The sequence below is a fragment of the Chiloscyllium punctatum genome, chromosome 23 (assembly GCF_047496795.1).
Source record: "Chiloscyllium punctatum isolate Juve2018m chromosome 23, sChiPun1.3, whole genome shotgun sequence".
In the NCBI taxonomy this organism is placed as follows: Eukaryota; Metazoa; Chordata; class Chondrichthyes; order Orectolobiformes; family Hemiscylliidae; genus Chiloscyllium; species Chiloscyllium punctatum.
In genome coordinates, this window is record NC_092761.1 from 7507482 (window position 1) to 7529773 (window position 22292).

The 22292-nt window shown below is 42.7% G+C and overlaps 1 long non-coding RNA gene and 1 pseudogene across 2 annotated transcripts in view; both read left to right on the forward strand.

Annotated features, from left to right (window-relative positions):
- The first annotated feature begins 318 nt into the window (after positions 1 to 318).
- Positions 319 to 3524, forward strand: LOC140493935 (cyclic AMP-responsive element-binding protein 1 pseudogene; annotated as a pseudogene).
- Positions 3525 to 12283: 8759 nt separating this feature from the next.
- LOC140494024 (uncharacterized) overlaps positions 12284 to 22292 on the forward strand; it is a 33786-nt gene continuing 23777 nt past the window's right edge. The window contains exons 1-4 of one of the 2 annotated variants that reach the window (XR_011963837.1): positions 12284 to 12353; positions 12987 to 13093; positions 17051 to 17133; positions 18891 to 18990. This is a non-coding gene — a long non-coding RNA (uncharacterized lncRNA). The remainder of the gene's footprint in view (positions 12354 to 12986; positions 13094 to 17050; positions 17134 to 18890; positions 18991 to 22292) is intronic. The other variant, XR_011963836.1, reaches the window with a different exon arrangement.

The following is a 22292-nucleotide window of genomic DNA, read 5'->3' on the forward strand; positions in this document are numbered from 1 at the left end:
TTTACCTTTAGAGAATCCTCGACTAGCACTCCCAGATCCCTTTGTACTTTGGCTTTATGAATTTTCTCACCATTTACAAGGTAGTCCATGCTTGTATTCTTTTTTCCAAAGTGCAAGACCTCGCATTTGTTCACGTTGAATTTCATCAGCCATTTCCTGGACCACTCTCCCAAACTGTCTAGATCATTCTGCAGCCTCCCCACTTCCTCAGTACTACCTGCCTGTCCACCTAACTTCGTATCATTTTCAAACTTCGCTAGAATGCCCCCAGTCCCTTCATCTGGATAATTAATATATAACATGACCACGCAGGTAACCATGCCTGGGATCCAATCAACGACAAGTCCAGCAGTAACTTCAGTGCATTTGCCGAATGGGCAGACTCTTCAAGTGCAAGGAGTTATCCAAGCAGCTCAGTCCTCAGTCATACAGTCCCCTCCAGTTCAGACTGTCCAGATCTCTACTATATCTGAATGTGAGGACTCCAAGGAATCTGTGGATAGCATGACTGACTCTCAGAAATGTAGAGAAACCCTATCGAGATGGCCTTCATTCAGGAAAATCCTGAATGAACTTTCTTCTGATCCCCTGGTGTGCCAAGAAATTGATGAGGAAAAATCAGAAGAAGAGTCTGTCTCAACTGTTACTACAATGACGATGCAGACACCCATCTATCAGACTATCAGCAGACAATACATTGCTATCACACAGCGGGGGAGCAATTCAGCTGGCCAACAATGGTTCAGATGGAGTGCAAGTACTCCAGACACTAACAATGACCAACGCAGCTACAGCCAAGGTTTGAGCAGCCATTGTACAGTATGCACAGAGCCCTGATGGACAGCAAATCTTTGTTGAAAATGTGTTGCTGGAAAAGCGCAGCAGGTCAGTTAGCATCCAAGGAACAGGAGAATCGACGTTTCGGGCATAAGCCCTTCTTCAGGAATCAGGCAGCATCCAAGGAATAGGAGAATCGACGTTTCGGGCATAAGCCCTTCTGTGCCAGGCAGCCAAGTGCTTGTACGAGGTGCTGCTGAAGATGTCCAAACCTATAAGATCCGTACAACTCCTAACTCCACTGCTGGCCAGGGAATGGTTATGGCATCTTCACCAGTCCTGCAAAGCCAGTCCCAGAATGCTGAAGAAACCACTCATAAATGTGAAATCTGCCTCATGAAAAACAGGGAAGCAGCTCGAGAGTGCCGTCGCAAGAAGAAAGAGTGTGTGAGATGCTTGGAGAATTCAGTTGCTATTCTGGAAAATCAAATTGAAAGAGAAGGTGTACAAAGTGGTCAAAAACAGCGTGAAACTAGAACTGGGAAAACGTTAAAGGTCAACTGAAAGCCACAAAAGAGCTATAAAGAAAAGTAATATAGAATATGAGAAAAATAAACTCGCACAGACTATAAAGACAGAGAGCAAATGTTTATATAAATATATATAATGAGAAAAGAATGGCTAAAGTAAATGTTGGTCCTTTGGAAAATGAGAAGCATTTAGTTATGGGATATCACAGTGGAGGATACTAATATCTTTCCGGTAACTAGCAAAGAGACAAAGGTAGGTGAGGATTTGGAAACTATCATTATTACGGAACAGCTAGCTTTAGACTGTTTGGAGGTAATTGAGCTAATGATAGAAAAGTCTTCTGACCTTGATGGAATGCCTCCCAGGGTACGAAAAGAGATGCCAGGAAAAATAGCAAATGCACTGGCAGTAATTTTCTAAAATTCACTGGACTCTGTGGCAGTCCCAGCAGATTGGAAAACAGCAAAAGTGATACCACTGTTTTAAAAAGGAGGTGGACAAAAAGTGGGGAATTATATACCAGTTAGTTTATTCTCTGTAGTGGGAAAGATGCTTGGGTCTATTATCAAGGAAGAAATAACAGGGAATCTCGATAGAAATTGTCCATTGTACAGATGCAGTATGGGTTCATGAAGGGCAGGTCATGCTTGACCAATCTTTTGGAATTCTATGAAGACATTTCAAGCAAGGTGGACAACAGAGACCCAGTGGATGTAGTGTACCTGGATTTCCAAAAGACCATCAACAAGGTGCTGTGCAAGAGGCTGTTGCACAATATAAGGGTGCATGGCGTTAGCGGTAGAGTATTAGCATGGATAGAAGATTGGTAAACTAATAGGAAGCAAACTGTTGGGGACAAATGAGTATTATTCTTGCTGACAATCATTGACACGTCGTGTGCCTCAGGGATCAGTGTTGGGACTGCAATTATTTACAACTGATACAGATGATTTGGAGTTGGAACTACATGTAGGGTGTCAAAGTTTGCATGTGATACTAAGATGATTAGCAGGACAAAGTGAGCGGAGGACTGTGAAACTTTGCAGAGCAACATAGATACATTTGAGTGAGTGGGTAATGGTCTGTCAAATTAAATAGAATGTTTGTAAGTATAAAGTTTATACTCTTTGGTTGTAGTAACATTTAAAAATAAAATCACTTGAATGTTAAAAAGTTGCATCATTTGCTCTGCAGAGTGACCTGAGCATCCTTCTGCATGAAGGTTGGTCACCAGGTACAACAATCAGTTCAGAAAGCAAATGGAATTTTGTCCTTCGTTGCTGAAAGGAATGTGTTTAAAGGCAGAGGTTATGTTCCAGCTGTATTTGAGTGCTGGTGAGGCCACCCCTGGAGTACTGCATGTAGTTTTTGTCTTCTTACTTGAGAAAGGATGTACTGGCACGAGAGGGGGTGCAGAGGAGGTTAACGAGGTTGATCCCGGAGTTGAGGGGTTTGGCTTAAGAGAGACTGAGTAGATTGGGATTATATTGATTGGAATTCAGAAGAATGGAAAGATATAAAAGATATAAAATAATGAATGGAATGGATAAAATAGAAATAGAGAGATGTTTCCACTGGCAGGTGAAGCAAGGACAAGACAGCATCACCGCAAGATTAGAGGCAGCAAATTTAAGACTGAATTGAGCAGGAACTTCTTGACCTCGATGGAATTCATTGCCCAGGGAAGTAGTTGATGCTAGTTCAGTAAATGTTTTTAAAGCTAGGTTAGATTTATTGAAACTTAATTAATTAATGGACACGGTGAGAACGTGGGTAAATGGTTCTGTGTCCACGAAATGATCAGCCATGATCTTATTGAATGGCAGAGCAGGCTCGAAGAGCAGGCTCGAAGGGCAGGATGGCCTTCTACTGTTCCTAGTTCTTCTGTTATACATCCCTCCCTCATTCGTGACTTGGAGGTGTTGGTGTTGGATTGGGATGGACAAAAGTAAAATTCACAGAACACCAGATTATTGGTCAACACGGTTATTTGGAAGCACTAGCTTTTCTGCTTCTTCATCAGGTGGTTTTGAGATGCTGTTGTGTCATTTTTAACTCTTGTAACTCATGAACAGCAACAAAAGCCACGACGCAATCCGTGTGCTCCAGCCAACAATGGGTCCCGGGTGATTGATGTCAGAGGCGGACCAATGGAAAGGCAGGGACGGCGCTGGAGGACCTGGCGAGGCAGTTGGTCCTCCGATCAATCAGGATGAATGAGGGGCGGGAGTAGACTATACCACGTGATCACCCTCGCGGTCGGTTCGGAATGTGTGGAGGAGAGCTGTTGGTAAAGATAGAAATAAACAGCAGGAAGCGGGAGGGAAATGGTGTTGGCATGGGTTGAGAGGGTTCACAGACATTTGGTGCAACATCGGAAACTACAAATTTGAAACTTAGAGTCCCGTTTTTGTAGTACACGGGAAAATGCCTCATCTCGCGATTGACTCGAGTAAGCAACACCATCTTTATTCGGGGCAACAATTCACTGGGCACGTGCAGCCGCCAGCTTTGTAGGGGGCAAAGTTCTGCGGGACGCATGTGCAGCCTTCTCTGGTAGACAGTCATAGGGCAGGATTTACATAGAGCATATTCACACCCAGAGAAATGGATTTTTTTTTTCTTGATTTGTTTTGTCATTCATTTAAATGATTTGGATGTGAATAGAGGCGGTACAGTTAGTAAGTTTGCAGGTGAAACCAAAATTATTGGTATTGTGGACAGTGATAAAGGATGTCTCAGGGTACAATGGGATATTGATCGGATGGATCAATGGGCTGGGGAGTGGCAGATAGGGTTTAATTTAGATAAATGTGAGGTGCTGCATTTTAGAAAAGCAAATCAGAGCAGGACTCACACACTAAATTGTAAGATCTTGGAGAATCTTGCTGAACAAAGAGACCTTGGAATGCAGGTTCATAGTTCCTTGAAAGCGTCGCAGGTAGATAGGACAGTGAAGAAGGCATTTGGTATGTTTCCCTTTATTGGTCAGAGCATTGAGTAGAGGAGATGGACAGGACATTGGTTAGGTCACTTTAGGAATATTTTGTGCAGTTCTGGTCTCCCTCCTTTCAGAAGGAGGCACCGAAACTTGAAAGGTTTGAGAATTGATTTTCAAGGATGTTACCAGGGTTGGAGGATTTGAGCTGCAAGGAGAGGCATAATAGACTGGGGTTATTTTCCCTGGAGTGTCATAGGCTGAGGTGTGATGTTATAGAGGTTTATAAAGTCGTGAGGGACATGGATAGCATAAATAGACAAGGGTTGGTGGAGCCCAGAACTAGAGGATATAGGTTTAGGGTGAGGTGAGGGGGGAATTCAAAAGGAGCCTGAAGGACAACTAAAATTGTCACATTTCAAAGGCATTTGAATAGGAAGGTTTCACAGGGATGTTGGCCAAGTGCTGGCAAATGAGAATAGATTAGGTTAGAATATCTGGTTGGCATGGATAGGTTGGACCGAAGAGTCTGTTTCTGTGCTAGACACCTCTGACTGTGGGATCATAAAAGTGAACATTGCTCTGATTCATCTCTGGGCTCCTTGATGTCCATTTGTTTGTTATCTAGCTTCCTCAGTCTCTCGTGTGTATTTTTGCTCGGTGTAGTATTTTACTATTACGATCACAGACTCTTTGTAAATGAATTGTCCCCTGCTGCCTGGCTCCTGACCATATGCTCCATTATCAGGTTATTTTTTCCACAATATCTTTGACAGTCAAGAGTTCTTATTTCCAATAAATGAGTGGATTTTCCTTCCATTTCTGACAGTCAAATTCTGCACCATTTTCATTCCCTGTAAATCATATTGCACTCTCTGAAACATGATGTGTATTTCTCCTTCCACAGATACCAGTGATCAAGGCCAAAGCTCTGTTACCTGTTGAGAAGGTGATGTTTGACTTCCTTGTACTGCTGCAGTTGGTATGGTGAAGGTGCTCCCACAACGTGGTTGGGTAGGAGACATTACAGTTTAATCACTCAGAGATAGTGCAGAGTTAAAGATATCTGTACAAATCAACACGTTTTAATTTCACAAAAATATTGAATTTTTGACATAAGGCCACAGATGGAGAATATTATGTCCGGTGACCAAAACTTTTGCGAAATAAACATTTTTTCAGGAACGACTTAAAGGAAGAAAGCAGATCTTAGAGGGTTAGGGTGGGAATTCGAGACCATGTTGCCTTGGAATCTATAGAAACAGTCACACAGCTGAACTCAAAAATAAACACGTCATTGGGAGTCTGAACTAAAATGAGTTATTGAGATATGAAAGGGTGTGTGGTGCAGGAAGATAGGAATGATTACAGCCAGGAATTAAACCAAGGGTGTGAAAGTAGATTGTTGTTGCTTATAAATGGGAGCATTTTGATGGATCAGCAAGTTCTGGTACAAGTGAGCACTTGGGCGGTAGTGTTTTCAATATTCTGGAGATTATAGGGAGGGTGATTGTGGGATGCTGGCCAGGAGTGGGTTTAGGTAATGAAATCTAGAGTTAACAAAATGAATGAATCAGTGTTTCAGTAAATGAGCTGAGACTGTGGTGAGGTCAGGTGATATCACTGAAGTCGAAACAGTGGTCTTGGAGTGGGACTGGGTTATCACCCTCGCCTCACCTCTGGAATTCAGCTGTTTGTCAGTTTGTGAAACAAGTCTGTGACAAGACCAGGATCTGAGTGGCCCTGGCAGAACCCAAACTGGGTGTCACAGAAGGTTATTGCTGAGCAGCTGCGTGACAGCACTGTTGATGACACCTTCCATCACTTCACTGCTAAGCGAGTGTCGACTGATGGAGGGAAATTGGCTGGGTTGGCTCTGTCCTGCGTTTTTGTGTTGAACATCCCTGGGAAATGTTCCACAATGTCAGTAGGTGCCAGTGCTGGACTTGTCTTGGTGGGCAGCAATTTCTGGAGCACAGCCATCAGTATTATTGCCACAATGCTGGCAGGGCCTTTATACTGCTTCTCCATTTCTTGATCTGATTTGAAATAAGTTTTCAACCAAGTTGATTCACGTCTGTGATGTCAGCGACCAATGAAGGCTCATCCACTTGGCATTGCTGGCTGAAGATTGCTGCAAATGCAGTTGTCTTGTCTGTTGCATGGATGTGTGAGACTTCTCCATCAGTAAGGGTGGGGATATTTGTGATGCTTCCTGCAGGGAGTTGTTTAATTGTCCATCACCATTCCTGACTAGGTGTGGCAGAACTGCAGAGCTCAGATCTGAACAATTGGTTGTTGGATCACATAGTTCTATTTGGTATTGCTTGCACTGTTTGGCATGCAGGTTGGGTAGCTTCACCAGGTTTGCACCACATTTTTAGGTATGCCTGGTATTGCTCCTGGCATGCCCTGTGGAACTCTCCATTGAACTAGGGTTGATCCCCTGACTTCATGTTAATGGTTGAATGGGGATATACTAGGCCATGAGATTTCAGATTGGGCTGGAGTACAGTTCTGTTGCTGTTGTTGGCCCACAGTGAGGCCGAAGTTGCAGGGTTAAGAGGCTGATTGTGTTGTTGTATTTTCCAGTGCATTGGTAGATGTAATGTGGTCCATTCAGTTTCATTCCTTTGTTAGACTGTGCAGTGATTAATACAGTGAGTGGTTTGGTGGGCCACTGTCAGGAATGCAACTTTTAAAAAACGGTTTTGTGATTTACACATGAAAGAAGTGAAACGATCATGGTATTCGAACAGATGAAAGACTCAACAGACAATCAAGGTATTTTTCAATGGAGAATTTCAGTTACATCACACTATAAATTTTTGCTATAAATTCTGTGCCTTAGAATTGTGCTCTCCACAATCACCTGATGAAGGAGCGGTGCTCCGAAAGCTAGTGTGCTTCCAATTAAACCTGTTGGACTATAACCTGGTGTTGTGTGATTATTAACTGAGAATATGACAGTACTACTAACAGGACTGCATGTAAACAGGCTCAGTCCAGTTAATCAATACATTCAGAAGGATTTCCTCCAAGTTTGATGACGCAATATTAGTCAAAACCGTCAACTTCAACCTGCAATGATGCTCGTAATACAAACTTCAGGCTGACACAAAGCTCCACACCCCACTGCAATGTGGTAACTAGGCCCGGCGCAGGAACTGGAACTGTGACTCAAAACTGTGATCTCAAAGGAAGTGAGCAAACATAATTCTGACAGAGTAGCAAGTTTGAGACAAGGCAGGTGGTATGCCTTCTTGCATTTAGCTTAACTGCATTCCTTATTTACAGTCGTGTTTTGCAAAGTATAAAGAACTGTTTTTTTCCATAGTTGGGGAGTTTTATTCTCATTGATCACAATTGCTGCCTCCCACTCCCCAAGTCAAATCATAGGATCTATAACAAAACAATACACTGCAGATGCTGGAGATCTGAACCCCAGAAACCAAGTGCTGGAGAAACGCAGCAGTTCTGAGGGCATCGGTGAAGAGAAAAACATGTTACATTTCAAGTTCACTGACTCTTTGTCTGAACGGACAAAAGGTCATGAGACTTTGAACTTACAATGTTTTTTTTCCCCTCAGAGCTGCTGCTGGACCTGCAGTTCTCCAACATTGTGCTTTCTATAGTGAACTTTATTTACAAAACAGATCGGAAAATACTAATCTGCAAAAGTGAAAGGTTCATTGTAAACATGAGGGTAGTGTCCACACTTGCGTTACACAAGCACGCCTCAGTTTAAAAAACAAGATTTAACTCTGTGACATTCCACCTAAAAATTAGCCAAGTTACACCAGTAATAAAGCTCCTCCACCCAATGAGGCACTTCAGTACAACATCCTGCAGTATTGCACACAGCCACCTTTACCAAAGAATGATCACATGTCACAAAATTGAAGGCAGAGAACATGTCTCTTTAAAGGAGCTGAAGTCAAACTCTCAGTTTTTGGAAGACCTTTTATTAAAACTGAACATTTAAATCTCAGAGCATAATCTTTGCTTTTTAAAATAAAGTGTGTGGGAAACATCCCACATCTTGTTAAAGGTTCTGTTCAGTCTGATACATAGAGCCAAAGGTCAAGCAAACATCACACTTTCCATTCACTTCTACAAAGGGCTGACATCACATTTCTTCAGGATTTAAAGTATTTTGTAAATTGTTTGTAAAATCATTTGTCACGTTAAAGAACTGGACAATAAATGTCATTGTATACAATAAGAGTGAAGCCTGTGACAGCATATTTAGCTTTGGAGGGCAGTGTATGTGCTTTCTAAATTCTGGGAGCACTTTGGGAGACTGCTCCCAGATGGTGATAGTGAGCATATCTCGAATGCACTGTTTAGATTTGGGAATCCATGGGAATCAATCTGTGGTTTCACTAATACTTGGCTTGCGTTGTTGGCGTACAGTAAGCAATCCATAAAGTTACTTATGTATTGTTGTTGACTACCTGAATGGTATTCAAATCTGCCAGGTTGCCTTCAACAGTGTGAATGCATCTATTGTAAATATTTGGAATATTCCAGAACTGCTCAGTGCTTGGCAAATTCAGGAGGGACAAAAAATAACATTTGAGTAATTTGAAATTAAGAATCTAAGAGGATGTAACCACTGAAGTATTCAATTCAAATAGTTAAATGGAGTGCTCACATTTAAAATACCTCTTCTCCATAGGAATGGATGGACTGACAGAATTGGGACCAAATTCCTAGCTGGGACGTGTGAAATGTGTTTTGATAAAGTCACCTGCATTTACCAACAATAAATTGGAAAGCTCGGAAATTTAAAAAAAACTATACGAGCTTCATTGTTGTTTCAGTCTGGTCCCAAGCTCTGTGAAAAAATAACAATGTTCAGGTTTATTGCTCACACTCTGAAACACATGTTTCTTCTACAGATCCTGCAAGTTTCCCCAATGAGCACAGTCCATCCAAATGATGTTGCTAACTTTGGCCAACTCGTTTCTTTCCTAGCCTCTATAGCCTGAAGAGCGACCAGAAGCAATTACTCCACATATGTGAGAACAGTACCAACGAGGATTCTTTCCTTCAGAATTGACTTCCATATATTCAGTGCCCAGAACAGATAAAAAGCTTGTTACCTTTTATAGAGCAATGATTCAGTGGGAGTAAAACCTGTTCTTGCTTAACAATCATGCTGTCTAAATTTTAAACATGAACACTTCTTAATAGTTCACTAGATCCTAATGAAATATTTGGTGCGAAACAAATCACATGATACATAGTTATTCAGATAACAAAACAAGTTTGTTCATTGAAGAACCCAGAGGAAAAGGTCATGAAACAATGTGATATACCTCAATCATCATTTCAAGTGCATTCTCTGCATAAATTCTCCTTTTCTTCCTCGAAGTATTCAACTTCTTGAATAATTGAGAGAATGAAGTCGCAGTTGTACAACACGAAATCAAACCCTTCAGTCCAACCTGCCCATGCTGACCAGATATCCAAAATTAATCTAGTCCCATTTGCCAGCATTTGTTCCATATCCATCTTAAACCCTTTCTATTGATTATCAGTTTGTTTTACTTTATCAGCACTTGAAATACTGACATTTTCTTTTCTCCCAACATTGGTTAAAGAAATTATAAGTTCGTTCATCCAAGTTAATTTTGTAATCTTTCACAAAGAAACAAGTGAGGACAACATACAGCTGAGTGCAAAACAAAATACTGCAGCTGCGCGATATCTGGGAACACTCTAAAGGTGAGGCACTGATACTGCACAAGTTTGTCAGCATGGTTTCAATTACTGACAATTTTTAGTAATGTCTTAGCCTTCACAGAGTTAAGGTAAATGTGAGATATCTGAATTTCATGAATTCGTTCCTATCGCACTTTGATCAACAAAAATTATTCTTGGTTTAATCTACTCAAAGGAGAAAGTGACGAACAAAGAAGCTGGACATCAGAGTCAAAAAGTGTCATGCTAGAAAAGCACAGCAAGTCAAGCAGCATCCGAGAAGCAGGAGCATAAGCCCTTCATCAGGCATCACAGGCTTCAGAAAAATAACTGGCATAGACTTATGCCAATACATATGTAGACGGGTCAGACCATGTTCCTATCAGATTAGAGACTAATTTCAGATTTGGTACCATTCAGTGCAACATTTCAACATGATATTTACATATGTACCTAAAAGAGAAGTTGTCGAAAATTACAAGCTCTAGAATGATTTTACGATTAAACTTGGAAATAAAGCTGGTGAACAAGAATGGCAAAGTGAAGTCCCATCAGTATCGCCTTGGGCAGTGTCAAGTAAGAATTTGACAACAGAGTTGCCACTTTAGTGTAACCTGCAGTCTGGCCAAATTGCAGCAAAAATGTGTTCAATTTTATCTGCAAACTATTGAATGCAAAATCCTCCTTGTACAGTAATGAGGCAGAATTTTGGGATGTCATTTTTAAAATATATTATTTTCAAAGTTACTCACAATTAAGAGTGATCATTTGGTGCTGTCTGCATAACACAATATGAAGAGGAATTAACAAAAAAAAACATTATAACCCAAATTCAGAGTCACTAATTCATTGATATTGCATGGGTCCAGCATTTATAAGTAATCAATTTTTAAAAATAAATACAGATACATTTACTAACTATATTGGAGTACAGTCAAGTTTCTTACTGAACTGTGACAGGATTGGACAGAGTCCACATGGATTTAAGAGAGGGGAATCATGCTTAGCAAATCTACTGAAAGAATCTACAGAGTTGAATATTAAATTAAGAAATTGCAGGACAATTAGAAAAGCTTATCAATAAACATGGTAGACTGGGTTTTGTGAAAGAGAAACTATATTTGACAAACTTATGACAATTCATTGAGGAGATAACAAGCAGGGCTGATAAAGGGCAATCCAATGATGTTCTGTATTTGGATTTTTAAAATGCAAATGATAAGGTGTTACATAAAAGTTAATTGCACAATTTCGCAGCTCATGGTATCAGGGTAATGTATTAGAATGGAATGAGGATTGGTTAACCACACTGGTTGTTGCTGAGTCCTCACTTGCAGTGCTGTATACAATGTTAGCTCCCATATTTAATAAAGGATAAACCAACATCGGAGACTATTCAAAAAAGATTCACTTAGCTACTTCGACGACGAAAGGGTTGACCTGCCAAGAATAAATAAGCAGGTGTGATCTTATGGAAACAAGATTCTGAAGCGTTTGACAGGGTGGATGTTGACTAGATCTTCTAGCACCAGTAAAGTCTCAAACCAGGGGACTTTACAGAAGGGATCATTGATTTTAGAAAAAGTAAGTGTTTTTTTCTCTCATTGAATGGCTAGAATTTTCTCGCCCGAACTTTTGTGAAAGGTAAATGCGGGAGGGGAATGGTTGGCTTACTCTTCGGAGGGTTGTTCTGGCTTGTTGAGCTGAAGGGCCTGTTTCCACACAGTAGGGAATCTATGATTCTATCTCAAATTATTTTAAAAGAGGGCAGATAGATTTTTGAAATATTGAGAAGTTGAGGGCTATGCGGATCAAGCATAAAAGAGGTGTTGATGCCTGGGTTGGCCTAGCCATGATCTGATAGAATGGGGCAACAAGCTGAAAGAGGTAAATTGCCTACGCCTGCTCCGATTCCTTGAGGCTCCGTTTCATGTTTTTCTTGTCTCCACAGAAGTGTGCGATACAATGTGCTAAAGATCTCAGATGTTGTGAAAATGGGGTGTTTATGTACTGATTCAGATGGTATTGACTCATCAATCACAGCTATACAGTCATGAGTAGGAAGGCAATTCCCTCCATGAATAAAGGAAATCTACTGCAGCGCTCACACAAAGGGAATTCTTACCCTCAGTAAACCCCCCTATCACTTTACCCAACACATCAGCAAAAGTAGGACACACTGCGCATGCTCTATCCAACAAAGGGCCCTCGGGGATTGATATCTACACTGGACCAATGAAAGGACGGCGGGCGGGACTGGAGGACCAAGGGGCGGTTGGTCCTCCAACCAATCAAAGGGAATGAAGGGCGGAGCTAAACTAAACCATGTGATCACCCTCGCGCGCGGAGCAGATTCGCCATAATGAATGCTCGGGAAGTTATGGAGAGAAAGGTTACGGTAAGGAAAGAAATAAACAGGGAAACGGGAGAAAAACTGTGTTGCTAATAGCGGAGACGTTATGCAAATTGTGCACGTCGGAAAACACAAACTTGAACGCCCCAGTACCGTGTTTGCAGTAAATAGAGAGTTGCCTCAGCGGCTGCAGGCCTGAGTGTGCGCCGCCATCTTTATTCGGGACAAAGATTCACTGGACACGTGCGGAGCCGCCATCTTTGTAGGGGGCAAGGTGCAGTCAGGCGCATGTGCAGCCTTTCTCGAGTATAGCGTCATTGGGATCATAGCAGCCAATACTGCTCTGATTCACCTCTGGCCTCCCTCATGACCACTTTGTCAATATATAGCTTCCTCAGTCTCGAACCGTAGGTGTATTTTCGGTCTGTTTACTACTGTATTATTACTTTTACAGACCCTTTGTTAATGAGTTTTTCACTGCGGCACAGCCCCTGACCATGTACTGCTCTATTATCAGATTACTTTTTTCTTGAATATTTTTGACAGTCAAGAATTCTTTTTTTCCAATAAGCAAGTGTATTTTCTTTCCATTTCTGACGATCAAATTCTGCACCATTTTCATTCCCTGTATTCTATTTTGTACTCCCTGAAACATCAACTGTGTTTCTCCTTCCACAGAAACCAGTGATTAATGCTAAAGCCCTGTTGTCTGTGGAGAGGGTGATGTTTGACTTTCTTGTACAGCTGCAGTTTGTGTGGTGAAGGTGCTCCCACAATGTGGTTGGGTAAGAGACATTACAGAGTGTTCATTACAGCAACATTGATTATTTGAAGATAATGTCCAAATCAAGAACGGTTTGTAGTTTTATTATCATGCTTATAAATTCACAAAAATACTATTGAGAGTTTTAGATATAAGTCCAGAGATGGAGATATTAGGTCAGGTGATCAAAAGCATTGCCAAAAAGCAGGTTTTGTGGGATGTCTTCAAGGTGGAAAGCAGACCTGTGAGGTTTTGTCTGCAAATTCCAGACCATGTTGCTTTAGCAACTGTAGAATCAGCCACACAGTTGAAGTAATGAATTAACAAATCGTTGGGAGTCTCAAAGAAAATGGGTTGTTGAGGTCTCAAACGATGTGTGGTGCAGGGAGCTAGGGATGATCACAGCCAGGAATCAAATCAAGAATGAGAATTTTAAATTGTTGTCGCTTATGAATATGAGCCTTTTGATGGATGAACATGTTTGGGGAGAAGTGAGCACGTGGGCGATAGAGCTTTTATTTTTTTCTTGAGATGACAGGGAGGTTGAATTTGGGAGGCTGGCTCGGAGTATGTTTGGATAATTAAGTCTGGAGATAACACACGATGTATGAGAGTTTCAGTATATGAGCTGAGATGAGGGTAGAATCAGCTAGAATTAGTGATCTTGGAGTGGGACTGGGCTGTCACCCTCACTTCACCCCTGGGATTCAGCTGGTTGTCAGGTTGTGAATCAGGGCGGTAACACAATCAGGAGCTGAGTGGCCCTGGTGGAGCCTAAAATGAGTGTCGCTCAGCTGCCTGTTGCTGAGCAGCTGCTGCTTGATAGCCCTGTTGATGACATCTTCCATCACGTTACTGCTGATCGAGTGTGGACTGACAGAGGGAAATTTCCTGGGTTGGATTGCTCTGTGTTTTTGTGTTGAAGATCCCTGGGCAATGTTCCACATTGTCGGTCGATGCCAGTGCTAGAGCGGTACGTGGCTTGGTGGGTGGTTAGTTCTGGAGCACAAGCTATCAGTATTATTGCCAGAATGTTAGCAGGGCCCATAGCCTTTACACTACTTAACCATTTCTGGGTATTATTCGAACTAAATTGAACTGGCTTAAAGTTCACACCTGTGACGTTAGGAACCACTGGAGAAGGCTGAAATGGATCATCTCACTTTGCATCTGGCTGAAAATTTCTGCAAATGCTGTCATCTTATCTTTTGCATGGATGTGTGAGACCCCTCCATTAGTAAGGATGGGGATATCTGTAGTGCTTCCTGCAACGAGTTGTTTAATTGTCCATGACCATTCACAACTGGATGTGGCAGAACTGCAGAGCTCTGATCTGATCCATTGATTGTTGGGATTACTTAGCTCTGTTGCTTGCTGCTGATGCTGTTTGATATGCATTTACTAAGGGGAGGTCATGCCTGACAAACCTGTTGGTATTCTTTGAAGAGGTGACAAGCAGGTTAGACCAGGGAAACCCAGTCGATGTGATGTATCTAGACTTCCAAATGGCCTTTGATAAGGTGCCACATGGGAGGCTGCTGAGCAAGGTGAGGGCCCATGGTGTTCGAGGTGGGCTACTGGGATGGATTGAGGATTGGCTGTCTGACAGAAGGCAGAGAGTTGGGATAAAAGGTTCTTTTTCAGAATGGCAGCTGGTGACAAGCGGTGTCCCGCAGGGTTCAGTGTTGGGGCCACAGCTGTTCACATTATATATTAATAATCTGGATGAAGGGACTGGGGGCATTCTAGCGCAGTTTGCCGATGATACGAAGATAGGTGGACAGGCAGGTAGTACTGAGGAAGTGGGGAGGCTGCAGAAGGATCTAGACAGTTTGGGAGAGTGGTCCAGGAAATGGCTGATGGAATTCAACGTGAACAAATGCGAGGTCTTGCACTTTGGCAAAAAGAATAAAAGCACAGACTACTTTCTAAACGGTGAGAAAATCAGAAAGCCAAAGTGCAAAGGGATCTGGGAGTGCTAGTTGAGGATTCTCTAAAGGTCAACATGCAAGTTGAGTCTGTGATTAAGAAAGCGAATGCGATGTTGTCACTTATCTCAAGAGGGTTGGAATATAAAAACACCATTGTGCTACTGAGACTTTATAAAGCTCTGGTTAGGCCCCATTTGGAGTACTGTGTCCAGTTTTGGTCCCCACACCTCAGGAAGGACATACTGGCACTGGAACGTGTCCAGCGGAGATTCACAAGGATGAACCCTGGAATGGTAGGTCTAACATATGAGGAATGGCTGAGGATCTTGGGATTGTATTCATTGGAGTTTAGAAGATTAAGGGGAGACTTAATAGAGACGTACAAGATAATACATGGCTTGAAAAGGGTGGATGCTAGGAAATTGTTTCCGTTAGGTGAGGAGACTAGGACCCGTGGACACAGCCTTAGAATTAGAGGGGGTAAATTCAGAACAGAAATGCGGAGACATTTCTTCAGCCAGAGAGTGGTGGGCCTGTAGAATTCATTGCCACGGAGTGCAGTGGAGGCCAGGACGCTAAATGTCTTCAAGGCAGAGATTGATAGATTCTTGTTGTCTCGGGGAATTAAGGGCTACGGGGAGAATGCAGGTTAGTGGAGTTGAAGTGCCCAGCAGCCATGAATGAATGGCGGAGTGGACTCGATGGGCCGAATGGCCTTACTTCCACTCCTATGTCTATTGGTTTTATGATATGCAGGTAGTCCTGCTTGGTAGCTTCACCAGTTTGGCACTTCATTTTTAGGTATGCCTGGTGCTGCTCATGGCATGCCGTCCTTTCCTGTCCATTGTGATGGGTGAGTGCGGGATGTACAAACCCATGAGATTACAGATTGTGCTGGAGTACAGTTCTGCTGCTGTAATGTTATCCCACAGTACCTCAGAGAGATCCAGTTTGAGTTCCTACATCTGTCCCATTTAGCACAGTGATAGTACCACTCAGCACAATGGAGGTTTTTCTCAACTTTCAGGTGAGGCTTTGTCTCCAACAAGACTGTGGGATGGTCGTTCTTACCGATACTGTCATGGACAGATGCATTTGCAGCTGGCAGATTCTTAATGATAAGATCTAGTATGTTTTTCCCTCTTGCTGGTTCCGTTACCACCTGCTGCAAATCCAGTTGAGCAGCTATGTCCTTGAGGACCCGACCAGCTCAGTCAGTCATCCTGCTGCTGAGCTACTCTTGGTAGAAGACATTGAAATCCTGTACTCAGAGTAGGCTTGTCACCATTTTATTGCCTCAGTGCTTCCTCCAAGTGTTGTTCAACATGGCGGAGCACTGATTCATCAGCCGTGGGAGCACGGTACGTGGTACTCAGCAGGAGCCATGAGACTTCCTGGTGTCCAAAGTCAATGCTGAGTACTCCCAAGGCAAATGGTTCCTGTGTGTACACCACTGTGCCATCACCTCTGCCTGGTCTGTCCTGTTGGTGGGACAGGACATATCCAGAGATTTCAGGAGAAAGTGAAGACTGCAGATGCTGGAGATCAGAGTCAAGAGTGTGGTGCTGGAAAAGCACAGCAGGTCAGGCTGATGAAGGGCTTAGGCTCGAAACGTCGATTTTCCTTCTCCTCAGATGCTGCCTGACTTGTTGTGCTTTTCCATCATCACACTCTTGATATCTAAGGATGGTTATTGTGGTGTCTGGCCATTATCTGTAAGGGGTTACTCTGTGAGTATGACTATGCCAGGCTGTTCCTTGACTAGTCTGTGAGACAACTTGCCAAGTTTTGGCACAAAAAAAAACAGATGTTAGTGAGCAGGATGTTGCAGAGTCGAGAGGGCTGATTCTGTGGTTGTATTTCCTAATGCCTTGTTAAATGCCAAGTGGTCCATCCAGTTTCATTCCTTTGTTGAGACTTTGCAGTGATTAATACAGTGAGTAGCTTGTTGGGCGACTGTCAGGTTGGCAGGAATTTTTTCGCCATTGACAATAGTTCCATGGAGATCAGGAGATTCCTAATTCCAGTTATTTTTTTCTTGAATTCAGATTCCACCATCTGCCGAGCTGGGATTCGAACAAGGACTTCATTTGTACATTTTAATATTCTGGATAAAAGTTAAATACATTAGGTTTGTTCACTCATTTTAAATATCACTAACCCTGGTTTTGTTTCTTTGTAAAACTGTCCATCATCCTGTGTCCATCACCCTGTCTCCTTCATCCTTCCGTCCAACAAGAAGAGCAAGGAGCACATTGAGTTTCTCTGTCACTAAGACTGAGACAATCCGATAGTTACTTCTGCTGCTTCCCTCCCTCCCACTAGCCCACCGAGACAAACTGCCTCACGTGGTGTTCCTGATTTTTGTCCCAAACTTACATCTTTCTCCAGTCTCTTCTCAAGCCTTATCAGAGCTCATCTTGATCTTTTACTCGTCTCGCTAAATGACAGACATTCCAACTCTGTTTCCTCCTCATCACTCCCCCTCCCCAATTCACAGGTATTGTTCCTTGTTATGTCTGTCTGTCTTTTCTGGTTATGTCCTTCTCATCCATTCTGCAAAAAAACTAACATTTGATCTCGCCGTCGTTTGTAAATCCTGCTCCATCTCCTCTCTCCCTTTCCCTTCTGAATTCCTTGTATTTGGTGTCCCTCAAGGATCTATCCTTGATCCCTCCTGTTTATCACCTACGCACTACCAGGAGGTGACATCGTCCAAAAGCACAGTGTGAGATTTCACATGTACACTGACGATGTCCTGTTCTCCCTCCCCACCATCCCTCTCCTTTGCTCCACTGTTACTCAGTTACCAAACTGCTTATCACATTCTCACTACTCGATTAGCTGCAATTTCCTCCAATGAAACAATGTTATGTTAAACCCATTATTTTCAGTTGCTATTACAAATTCCTTTCCCTTACTGCTCAGCCACTCCCTCTCACTGGGTGCAGTCTGAGGCAGAACTGCACTCTTCACAACATTGCTGTCATATCTGTCACCCCAAGGTGACCTTCTGATCAGACATCTACGCAATCACAAACACCAAGAATTCCAATCTCTAAAATATTGGTTGTCTCCACCTCACCCCACCTCCATTGCGACTGAAACCCCATACCCGTGTCAGTGTTACCTTAAACTTGATGAATCTGAAATGAACCCTTGATTTCATGACTGACACAGAATCTGCTAGCTTTCAATGTTTTCTGCACAATTACCCCCCCCCCCCCCGATCCCTTGTGGTGCAGTTTTCTACAGTTTTCACCATGTAAATAGCACTCTGTTCTCCTATTCTCCCCTCCAAAATGACCGAAATCACTTTTTCCCAAATTATACTTCATCTGACAACTTGTTGCCCCCTTCTCCTGTGCATCTCTCCCTCTTCACAATCCTCTTAGAACTTTACAGTTATGCCGTTTCCAGGAGCCGCCCCCCCCCCCCTCCCCCATTCTTCTAAACATTTACTGGGAGCACTGGGCAGTGTGAAGCATGCAGAGTTGCTCTGTTCTTTGAGATACTCTATGGGAGGAGTTTGCTGCCCATTGGTCAGCATGGAGGCAACTTGCCCATCGAGCTGCATGAGACTTTCACCCCCCATGTCTTATTGATGAACCACAGCAGCAACACGGAAGGGTAAAAATGAAGCAAATCCTGCTCTACACATCTCACTGACTCTTGTAATATTCAGTCCCATGTGTCAAAGATCTGCCCTGTTCAATCACATGAAATTCCAAGGTGGAAACTCCTAGAAACCCACATAGATTTCCACCTGAACTGACTGCTGACCTCCACAAGGGGTAATGTGTCCAGTCATCCTGGGCCAGGAGGAAGGGATGGTGTGAGTTTCTAACCTGAACTGACAGTGATGGATTTTATAAACTTGTATTACAGGATACTACAGGTGGACATTCAGATGGTAATCTCAGTGATTGTAACACCTAACTCTGATTGAATTAGTCAATTCATCAGGACCTGGATATTTACATTGTGTGTGAGTATTGTATTCCATCTGAATCCCATTTGATGCATAAAAGTTCTCCTTTGAATCTTCCCAAACCTTTAATGTGTGTCCTGTAATCCTTGTATAATGAGCTGATGGGTATAAGGGTTATTATTACAACATGTAACTTTTCTAAACCACTCTTTCACAGCTCCTCTTAATTGCCTTTGCTACAAGGAGAACAATCTCAGTTTCCCCAAACCCCTGATTCCCCAATGTCTCTTTGTTGTCGAAAAGGCACACATCAGGATTGTGTTTGAACATTCTCCACTTGCCTGCATCAGTGCAGCATCCAACACTATTAACGAAAGTGAACATCCTCAAGGACAAAGCATTGTGCCTGAGTAGTGTCCCATCCACCACCTTCGGCATTCCCTCTTCCCATCCCAGAGACACAGTGGCATCACTGTGTAAAAGGTAAAGGCAGCATTGTCCTGCCAGACCATCGGGCTGCTCTCTCATTAGGGAGGAAACTGGAGGACCTGGAAGAAACCCATGCAGACACTGGGAGAATGTGCAAGGCCCACAGAGACAGTTGACCAAAGCTGGAATCGAACCTGGGGCCCTGGCAGCAGTGTTAATCACTGAGCCACTGTGTCACCCTAAAATTGTAATTTGATTCACAACTACCACTTCCTCTGATAGTTCATTCCTCACACAAACCATTATGTGAAGAAAAATTTAAAAAAAATTCCGAACGCCTTTTTAAAGCTGTTCTGCTGTCACCTTAAAATGTATGTACCCAGTCTTGAATCGTGTCCCTTCCTGGTAAGGACGCCTGTTCACATTACTGATACCAACCCTCCACGATTTGAGAAACGTCTAATAAGGTCACTGCTAAGCCTCCTGCGCGCCAGTGAAAGAAGTCGCAGCCACCCCGCCTCTGCTTATCATTCAAACTATCCATTCCCATCAACATCCTGGTAAATATCTTCTGAATCCGATTCAACTACGTAATGTCCTCCCGATATCAGCACGACCACAACTGGACACAGAATTCCAGAAAAGGCTTACCCAACATCCAAAATAACGTCCCAACTCTTGTACTTAAAGGTCTGAGCAATGAAGGCAAGTGTGCTAAGCACCTTCTTAACCACCCTGTCTGCATGTGACACAGACTTGAAAGACCCGAACCCCTCGGCCTCTTTGTTCCATATCACTACTCGAGGCCCTGTTTTTAATTAGTGTTTGTTTTATCAATATGTAATATTTTGCATTTATTTCAATCCAAAAATCCAAAAAAAAACCCTGAGCATTAAAGACAGTAGGAGTATACTTCAGAGGGAAATCAGGAGGACAAAAAGGGGACATGAGATAGCTTTGGCAAATAGGGTTATGAATAATCCCAAGGGTGTTTATAAATACATTAAGAACAAAAGGGTAACTCGAGAGAGAATAGGGCTCCTCAAAGATCAGTAAGGTAGCCTACGCATGGAGCCGCAGGAAATGGGAGCGATACTAACTGAATGTTTTGCATCAGTGTTTACTGTGGAGTAGGACATGGGCAATATAGAAAGTGGGGAAATAGATGTCGACATCTTACAGAGGAGGACGTGCTGGGTGTCTTGTAACCCATAAACTTGGTTAATCCCCAGCACCTGATCAGGTGATCCTGAGAACTCTGGGAAGCTGGAAATGTGATTGCTGGGCCTCTTGCTGAGAGATTTGTATCCTCGATTATCACAGGTGAGATGCTGAAAGACTAGAGGTTGGTTAACGTGGTGCCGCTATTTAAGAAAGGTGGTAAGGACAACCCAGGGGACGATCCACCGGTGAGCCTGACATTGATGCTGGGCAAGTTGTTGGAGGGAATCCTGAGGAACAAGATGCGCATGTATTCTGAAAAGCAAGGACTGATTAGTGATAGTCAGCATGACTGTGCGTGGGAATCATGTCTCTCAAAATTGATTGAGTTATTTGAAGATGTATCAAAGAGGATTGATGAGGGCAGAGAGGTGGACATGATCAATGCAATTCAGTAAGGCGCTCGACAAGGTTCCCCATGGAAGATTGGTTAGCAAGGTTAGATCTCATGGAATACAGGGAGAACTAGCCGTTTGGATACAGTATTGGCTCAAATGTAGAAGTCAGGGTGGTGGTAGAGGGATGTTTTTCAGATTGGAGGCATGTGACCAGTAGAGTGCCGCAAGGATCGGTTCTGGGTCCACTACTTTTCGTCGTTTACATATATATGATTTAGATATGAACATAGGAGGTATAGTTAGTAAGTTTGCAGATGATACCAAAATTGGAGGTATAGTTGACGGTGAAGAGGGTTACCTCAGATTACAACAGGATGTTGTTCAGATGGGTGAGAAGTGGCAGATGGAGTTTAATTCAGATAAATGTGACGTGCTGCATTTTGGAAAAACAAATCTTAACAGGACTGATACACTTCGTGGCAAATTCCTAGATAGTATTGATGAACAAAGATATCTTGCAGTGCAGGTTCATTTTTCATTGAAAGTAGAGTTGCAGGTCGATCGGATATTGAAGAAAGTGTTTGGAATACATTCGTTTATTGATCAGAGCATTGAGTACAGAAGTTGGAAGGTCATGTATAGCACATTGGTTAGGCCTCTTTTAGAGTATTGTGTGCAATTCTGTTCTCCGCCATTCGGAAGGATGTTGTGAAACTTGAAAGGGTTCAAAAAAGATTTAGAAGGATATTGCCAGGGTTGGAGGGCTTGAGCTGCAGGAAGAGAGCAAAAAGGCTGGGGCTTACTTTCCCTGGAGCATCAGAGACTGAGGGATGACCTCCATAGAGGTTTATAAAATCATTAGTAGCATGGATAGGGTAAACAGACAAGGTCTTTTCCCTGAGTAGGAGAGTCCAGAAATAGAGAGCATAGGTTGAGGGTGAGAGGGGAAAGATATAAAAGGGAACTAAGGAGCAACTTTTTCATGCAGAGAGTGGTGCGTGTATGGAATAAGTTGCCAGAAGAAGTGGTGGAGGCTGACAGTTATAGCATTTTAAAGGCATTTGGATACTTGACATGAATAGGAAAGATTTAGAGGCATATGGCCCAGGTGCTGGCAAGAGGGATAAGATTAGGTTCAGATATCTGGTCGGCATGGACAGATTTGACCAAAGGTTCTGTTTAGTGCTGTTCATCTGTGACTCACAGCTCGGTAGGTTTCAGTCTCTTCAAAGATAAATCTTCGTCTGTTTTATTTTAGTAGAGCTACAACATTCAGTAGGGCGACGGTTTATTTCTTTAAATACACATCTTATACTTTGATTAAGTTTTTAAATACAAAATATTGGTCCTAATTTATTCTCGAGTCGTGTG